Raw genomic sequence first — 9,529 nt, forward strand, 5'->3', positions numbered from 1 at the left:
AAATGCCCCAGTTATGGCATTCAAAACAGCATATTTAGTCCAAATCCTGTCACTTTTTAATGCGTCTATGCATGTACGCGTAGTTATCTAGTTGATCTGTTTTGCGCGTATTGCTTTGTCAAACTTCCACGCTGTTTTCTGGCGTTTGCGCGCAGTGGCGCTTAAGGGCCCTTTTCTCGCATCACGGCCCATATATGTATATAATTATATTACTATCTATCTATATTATATACATGTATATAGATGGCTGGATAGATAGATAGATAGATAGATAAATGTATTATAAATAAATATGTATGAATATATCGTATTGATTTGTCATGGATGTCTATATATATATATATATATATCCATCTATCTCTCCAGTGTTCTTTACTCGTAAAGGGACTGTACAGTACTGGTTGAGGTGAAGATTCTGGTTTATAACATTTTTAGTGAGACATTGAGAAACCTCTTATGAAACATGAAAGAGCACGTAATTTCCAGAAGGACTTAATGTTTCTTTGATGAAAACTGGCCTTGAAATGGCCAAGATATCGAAAAAAGCGATCCTAATGAAATTAACAGACCACAGCTTTTATTAGGATCTCTTTGTTTTTCCTTGAGTTTAGATATCTCAGTCATTTCAAAACTGATTTTCATCAAATAAACTTTTGATTCCCCTTAAAATTGTATGCTCTTTAACATTTCATAGAGTGGTTTCTAAATATCTCACAAAATGTTACAAGCTGAATCCTCACCTCAACCAGTACTGTACAGTCCCTTTAGGGTCCTTATTATTACCGACACTCATTAATATCCCATGCAACATTATGCACTTGTCGGCATTAAAGTTCAATAGCAACCACTTGATACAACAAAGGAAAACTACTGAATGCAGATCTGTACAGGTTTTTTTGTTGTATTTTGTCACTAATTTATTATATCTGACAGTGATATAAGGCTGTTGACAATGAAGAGCACTTTTTGAAGAAAATCTTCAAATGTCTCTCTACACCAAGAAGTAAAGATAGCCCATGGGAAAGTAAGTAATAACACCTCTACTGTCTGGGCACAAACATAAAGTAACTGATGCAATGACAAATGTATTGTGCTTTTAAGAAAAGCCCTCTCCTGAGAATTCATCGAAAAATGAAAAATTATAATTCACATGCTTGAGGGCTAAACAGGAGTTGTATTGGTTCACAATAAAAACAAACAAAAGAAAGGAACGGTACTCATTTCAAATGAGATGCAGAACGTCATTAATGATATGGCATTACCACCCGTTTACCAGACCGAAGGTACTTGAATGTGAAATATCTGGTCCCATCCAGTATATCTCATTCACTACATGATTATCTTTCTACAGACTGTGAAAAAGCTGTGACAAACTACATGTAGCTCAGTTGTGGAACCAACATTTAATGGCTATAATAAATGCCAAATCTCCTCTAGCACAATAAAAAAAGAAGCTGATACATATCTTGATCTGCAATTTAAGAGTGGAGATGTGGGCAGGGAAAAGTCCTGCTCATGAGCATTCTCTGTAAATCATTATTTCTTGAGAATGCTACTTGTCACTAAGCTGTGCAAGACTTGGGGTTATGCGAGTAATATGTAAGAAAAAGTTAGGACAGACAGCATTTGGATCATCAGTCATATAGTTTCTAGAACTGACCATTGCATATATCACAGAATAATAATAATAATAAAGGACATTTATATTGCGCAGCTACTATAATAATCATTACTCTACTGCGCATATCGTACAAAAAAAATATTCTATTGAAAACGTGGAAATTTTTGCTGTACATTAATTTTTTGTGTATTTCATGCTACTTCTGGCTAGCACAAATTCTAAAATCTTTGAAAATATCTTCACAATTTTCTCTGCACGTTTTGAATGGTTTGACGAATGGACAGCGCGAAATCAAGAACCTACGAGAATATGTGTAAGAGTCGCTCAGTGAGAAAAATTAATCATGTGAAAATATAAACTTTTACAGTACATGATGTTAAGTTATTTCTACAACGCAACATATATGTCATGGGCTTTCTTCATGTGTTCAATAAAGGATTATATGTATCAATACGTAGGTCTAACACAGGTAACATACAATGTAATCATCACACTTCTACAATACAGCTTTCAGCACATGAGGGGGAAGCATCTCATCCACACTTGAAACAAAGATCAAGATTTCTGAAAGTTTGTGCGTCAAGAGTAACAACTAAATTTACAGCTGATAATACTGTAGATGCACAATATCAGGACTATTTGCAATACAACATAAACACTTGCATTTGTTACAATCCAAACAACAGTCAACATCTCCATAGATTTGAAGATTGATCATGTATGTGAAATTGCCTGGTTTCATTTCTGCAATAAAGAATGAATAGATGATATACAATTTCTTTTATTTTTTTTACTTCAGTCAACATTAAACCTGGGTAAACCTGAAGATAAAGCCTCACCATCACGAAAGCATGCCGAGTACAGTATGAAGTCTCTGAGTTAGTACATTCTGAGACACTCGGGTTTCATGATTCAACTAAAACTAGCAAATGTGCTTGTTTGTCAATATTAAAGTGTTGAGTACTGAAATCTCAGAGAGAATTTAAGACAAGGTTGAAATGTTGGGGAATAAATGTAAGTGACAAAATGTATGTTTGTATTTTTTTTACTTAAGTTTTTATAAATCAAGAGCTTTTTGGTGATTTCAGTTTTATACAAGATGTCATACTACTGTAGCAAACCCTCATATTTAAGATTTTCAGCTTTAAGAAACTCTTATCAGAAGATAGTGTAACCTTCATTTGCTTTTGTGTGTGTGTGTGAGGGTGTGTGTAGACAGACAACTCAATGATAGCAATCACTCATACATTAGCATTAAACTGATTTTGTACATGACAGAACGCTGAATTCACTATGGACATGCACGAACTACACAATAAACTTAATTGTGTGGCACCAATATGATATCACTACTGCCAATACCCGGTATAGTACTAGAGAATTAAGAGTAGGTGATCATACAATATAATGAAAACTATATGTGACCCGCTACAACAAAAAGGTCCTAAAGTCGCGCACTGTCGAAGCCGTGAAAATCGATTTTGAAGTCACAGCATTAAAATTGGTCAAAACTTATGATTTTGTGATTTTGATATATTATTGGAGTCTAACATGTCTTCTATCATCTGTCGAAATTTTGAAGCAAAATGATCAAAGGAAAGATAAAAAAACAGCGTTTTTCTGAGCCATGTTTTTTGGCGTTTCAACGAAGCAGAAACTGGTTCGAAAATTTGGATTGAGCGCCACAGATAGGTTCCGCCCCTAACAATGACCAGAGTGATCTCATTGGTCAGTTTGCTGCTTGCTGCTAACTGACGCGTGAAGCTCGCACACTGCCCAGTCGACGGGTGCACGTGTGGGCGGGGTGCGCTATGCTCAGCCGCTTCTCACATCCTGGTCACTGATTGGTTGGTGAGGAGACCGCCGACGCTGATGTGCTTGAATGAACTCTTGGGGGTTGCTAGGGCTTACCTTCTATTGTCTAGAGGTGAAAACGGGCTTGCGTGTCCCTTGATCGTGATTGCGTCGAAAGGAAGACTTTTAGGGCGCTTTTCTCGAAACAGTGCTTTTCCAGACGTCTCGACATGCTCTCTTTTAAACATCGATATCTCTGCAGCCGATTATTGTTATAAAATGTGTTATATATCAATTTAAAGCAGAAAGATTAGGGGATTATATCATGCAATTTTCAAATAATCGACCTCGCCCGACTTTAGGATCATTTTGTTGTAGCGGGTCACATATGATAAGTGGTGCAAGTATGAGCCCGTGAAAACATACTCTGTACATAGATGATGCCACGGCATACTTTGTGAATCATTCATAAACTATGGACACAGTCCCCAAATCACCCGACTCTGAGGCAAATTATTTGATGTATAGGGCCCCATTTTTTTCTCTTTCTCTTCTTCCTTAAAAACAACAACAACAACACCTGACTGGCAGTGGGAGTTATAATTTTTCCAGAGTTAACTTGTGCATCCAACATTCACTGATCCATTCAAGACTTTACATCACATGTATCAAAACACACACACACACACACACACACACACACACACACAAACAAACATACTGTATAAGCTGAAATTTTCATGGTAATTTCATTTTTGTAAATTGAACAAGTACTGTTAGTAGGTACTGGCTCTCAATCACAAAAAAAAACCAACAACAACAACAAACATGTGAAATATTGCCGAAAATTAAAACTAAAAATGCCTTGCATGCAAGTATAACACTGGCCATTTCAAGATTCTGGCACTGACACACACATTGTAATATGCACATGCTGAAGCTGACTGCTTCTTACTTTTGGGTCCCCTGCTCAAATCTTTGGAACACTGGTACAGTACTCTCTGCATAATCGGGTAGGCTCGGGCAGAGCGTTTCTTACCCGATTAAGCGGAGTACCCGATTAACAGAAGAACACGTCTCATTCATAATTGACACACGCAATGTGTATGTACATGCATTGTATATACTGCACCAGACACCTTCACTGTATGCTTAACATGCGTGCTTGCACGGCACAAACATACCTTACACTTGCTCAGTCACGAGCAATAATTTACATTCTTTTTATATACTAATATGTTTTCAGAAAACTTTGTCGTTTGACTATTAATAGACTCCTCGCTAACACGGAGGCGTTTTCCGAAATGAACATGTCTATTTGCGTGCACTAGTCACGTAGAACGTCGGGTTACTTTTCGAGAGGTGACTGGGGAAAAGCAAAATTATGGAGGTGGTGCATGGCCTGATTTTTGTTGCAAACTTCTCGTATTGTGAATGCTGTTGCGGAGCAAGGGAGGAGCGCAAGTGTGTTCAACTCCCGTCTGTCTAGATTCAATTGTGAGTGCCAGCTACATGTGCAATGTTCGTTTACGTGTGGCAAGTCGGTACTGGTACATGTGTTTTCATGTTAAATCATTCCCTAAATGATCAGTCTTCTTTGCAAATTAAGCAGAGAATGCGATTAGTCGAGGAAAATTTGACATTCATGATTTCTAAAAGTGTTATATCTGCGATAAAATGTGGGTAGAAATTAGACTACAGGAAATTATTTACCCATTTATGCGGAGAGGCAACCCGATTATCAGGTAATTTTAATGTGCATTGGAACTGATTTTTACATTGCTACCCAATTAAAGGGAGTACCCGTTTAAGCGATACCCGATTACGCGGAGAGTACTGTACTTCTTTTCCTAAGAAATTTGATCTCACTTCAAGCAATACGTACTTACACAAAACACTGTTGGAGAAGTCACCATTCTTCTGATCATGTGTATGATAAGACCACAAAGCATGAAATTAACATTTCACAAAGATGTCCAGTCAACTGTCATAATTTTGTGAAAAATCTTTATGAGATAAAATCAGTGTGTAATATACAGAGATAGAGACAAAACACTACAGGTAATAAACATTTGTAAACACATTTTGTTGCATTTTTTTTTCACATGCAGACTCAATGAAAACATGAGAATATGGTTTGTGCATTTTGATATCATTTCAGAAGTTATTTTATAAGCAGATGCAGATGCTAGCATTTCTTATCTGTCTATGTACTGCTAGCCCCATTGCTTAATCACATACATTAGAAGTGTCAATAGATATTACAAAGTATTTCCATTGGGCCTGGAAAGATCAGGCTCAATAATAAAAAAAAAAGATGAAAATAATAAAAAATTTACATTTGCCTTGTAAAATTGGTTCTGACATCTCACCTATGAAAATACAAAATACAACAAAATTTGTTATTGTGAGTTCCTTAACCAGCAGTCATAATATATGTCTAATAGTACTCTTCATTATCTAATAGATAAAATAAAGTGATTGTAATTCAAAAAGAAAACAAAAACTCTGAAAACCATTTGAAGACATATATAAGCTTGCAAGAAATCCATTCAGACACATCTGAATTAATGTAAAACCAGAAACATTGAGGCATGAAACTTTTGCAAATTGGCAACTAGCATTCAATGCATTGTGTAGACACTTGAAACTTTTGCAAATTGGCAACTAGCATTCAATGCATTGTGTAGACACTTGAAACTTTTGCAAATTGGCAACTAGCATCCAATGCATTGTGTAGACAAAACCTTTCGCATGCATTTTACCTAATTTGCAAATTGGCAACTAGCATTCAATGCATTGTATAGACAATACCTTTCACATGTATTTTACTTTTGCAAATCTTGGCTCCTAGCAACACTTTCATACACATGAAAATATCTTGTTTTGCAGTAAATGCCACTTTCAAATGCCCATTTTGTGTAGCAGTGTTGCTGTCACACACTCTTTTCAGTAAAGAATGAAGTTAGCTTCAAACAATCAAATACGAATTATAGCATATCATGGTCCATGTTAAAATGACAAAAATGATAATAGCCCTGTGAAAATTTCAAAAATTACACTCCATTATAAAAATGTATACAGCGTAGTTCAGCCTCCAAGTTGAAAATTCTGGGTTACACGCCCACCTGAATGAAACAGGAAGAAAGCTGCATCAAGCAAACTGTACACAGTGCACAAATTAAATATGAACAGCCCCTTACATTTGAAATGATACCCTCAACCCCATCCCCCCCCCCCCCTAACACACACACACACAAATTCTCTCTCTCTCTCTCTGTCATTCTATATTTCTGTCCAATGCTTAAAAAGTTATTAAGAGTTGTTCATTCAAAATTGAACTTAACCTGCATGTAGTTCTGAGTTGGATATATACATGATGGGTGGCTATACATATATAGCTGAAAGTGGTAATAAATAATCGTACATGCCGAGAATCATCACTATACACAAATCACATATAGAACGGTCTAAAACCATGTTCTTTATTATATAAAAATTTTTTCGAATACCTGGAAATTGGCTGTCAATTCACTGATAACAGGCAGTTTATCCTTCTGAGAGTTGTGAGGTTCAATTTATTAAGATTGCACACCAAGAATTTCAAAGCATGCCAATGATGATTGCAGGGAGGTCTGAGAGTTGAATCTGAATTAACTGCTGCTCTATGATTTGCAAGCACATTACACAGCATAAAAAAAAAATATTGGATAGATAATCAATTAGAGTGCTGGACCTGTGCAAAAAAACAACAACAAACAAACAAACACAAGTCATCAGTGTTTTGGCGAAAAAGTTCAATTTCACACATTTCAGGAAATGCAGTCACTGTCAACACTGAATACAAGTACAAACTTATGTTTTAAATATGCACTCATTTGTTGTCACACATGCTCACCTGGGCATTTGCACATTGGGTGAAAACAGGAGTGGCTCCACTAAAAAGAACTGGCTGGCCCTAATACTCATTGAATGGAGACTACACACTGCTACCATTCCACTCAATCTCTCCTATCCTATCTTCTCAGTAGCTTTTCACAACTATTTGATGGGTATCATCTTCCCTCGGCAAGTGTCATAATTGATACAAATATAAAATTAATATCAGGGTGGTGTTTCACCAAGTTGTTCTTATGTTACAAAAGACTTACTAACGACTTTAAGAATGACTAGAACACGTTCTAATGTGCTTTACTTACCAGAATTTCAATAATTCAGCACAAGAACTGATCACCAGTCGTTCTCAAAGTTGTTCTTAGCCTAAGGACAACTTGGTGAAACACCATCCGGTATCCCTGTAAAAAAAACATCACACAGCTTTGCTTTCATTCTTCGAAAACCCGAATCTACTAGAAAGCTATTTATGAGTGGAAGAATCAATCCATATGATTAGGCTGCATGTCCATGATCAACACTACATAAATACATTTGTATTTATCACACATTTGTTCGTCCTCTAGGAAAATTGCACTTCAAAATCCAGCGATCACACTTGACTAAACTTGCAGACTTTCTTACCTACAATTTGTAATTGGATTACAGTCCTGAGCATGAAGCATTCTACACACAAAGTATCACTGAGATGTATTGGATAAAATACTGCACTACTATGCTATACACACCGAGCAATTATCTACTCTAGTACATACACTGTGTATTTATACTGCAACATTATATAGTACTATAGCAATTACCAAAACTACACAATAACAAATCGCACAACCAGACACGAAGATAAAAAAGCTAGATATATATATATATATATAGTCTATATTTGTTTTCAAAAGTGACACAGTAAAAATTAAGTTGAATTAAACTAGACATGACCCCTTGATTGCAAAACATCAAAAGTAAGAGTTGTGCCAAACACCATTCTCCATTGCAGTATACTCGTGATCATGATGGTTCAATATATATTCTAGAGACCTACAGTGTAACTAGTATGCTGACTCAAAAGTGTATGCTGCACTAATCACAAACTGTACCCGTTTGCATTACTATTTTTTTTTTTGGTTTTGTTTGTTTGGTTTTTTTTTAACAGGCTACAATGGCATTTCTTGCACATAAAGTGACACACATGAAGGGGGGAGAAAGTCACATATGACAATTAAACCAGCCGTAGGGGGAGCTGCCAGGCAACATGACTAGAGGCCCTGATAGACAGCTGACCCCTATGAATACGTTGGCAAGCAGCTTGATATCATTTCAAGTAATTTATTAGTGGAAACTTTCATGCATTTCGTGCGACATAAAACTAGCATTGCCAAGAAATTAAAAGCACAGCAATTTTGCTTTCTTTTCATATCTATTTCTATTCCATATTTTGATTCTGGGAATTAAAAACATGGGATATTCATCCTACCCAGCCCAGCGTGAAAAACTACTGAAGTTAAAATTTCCACTTTTACAGTAAATGAGTTTCCACAGCACTGATGTATCCCATGCATGCCATGCATGGTCATGCATAAGGTCTTTACACTGCTTTGGTTGTGTCTCAAAAATGAATGTGTGCCAAAAAACAAACACGCATATATTTCTCACAATTCTCTTTTGATTTTGGCTGCCAATTTGAAATGGCCCTTAGATATGCTGTGAGGTTAGGTTCAGCCGCATTGGTGGAAAGGAAACTAACCCAGCATATCACCTGGTAGGTCTCAGCCAGGATTTTCCTCCTGTTATATGTGCTGAAATACTAAAAACTTGACCATATCCATTCTTTCCGAAGATGTTTACTGGTCATGTCAAACAAATGGCTTCTCTGCAGAGGGTTTCTGCTGCGTTGACAGGTTACACATACATTGTCTTTGACACTCCTAAGCAATGCCTCGGCCAAAAATGCACACTGGTCAAATGGGTGGACATTTTGGACTGCACAAGACTTCAGCTGGAGTACAGGCTAAGGTTTTACTGGCCGAAAATTACAGCCCACACGTGCATGCTTGTATCAGATAGTGTGTGATTATAATGAGTAAAGAAAGTTTCCCCAAGGGAGCAAAAGGCATGGATCTCTCCTACAGTATCAGGTTAGAGCACCTACTGAGTAAATTAGCATTTGACTTGCTTGGAGTTTGAATCACAGTTATCTGCGAAAAAATGTGTCGACGACTTGGGATA

This window comes from Diadema antillarum, unplaced genomic scaffold (assembly GCF_040938485.1).
Source record: "Diadema antillarum isolate AM-2024a unplaced genomic scaffold, OU_Dant_1.0 seq00000348_RagTag, whole genome shotgun sequence".
Classification (NCBI taxonomy): domain Eukaryota; kingdom Metazoa; phylum Echinodermata; class Echinoidea; order Diadematoida; family Diadematidae; genus Diadema; species Diadema antillarum.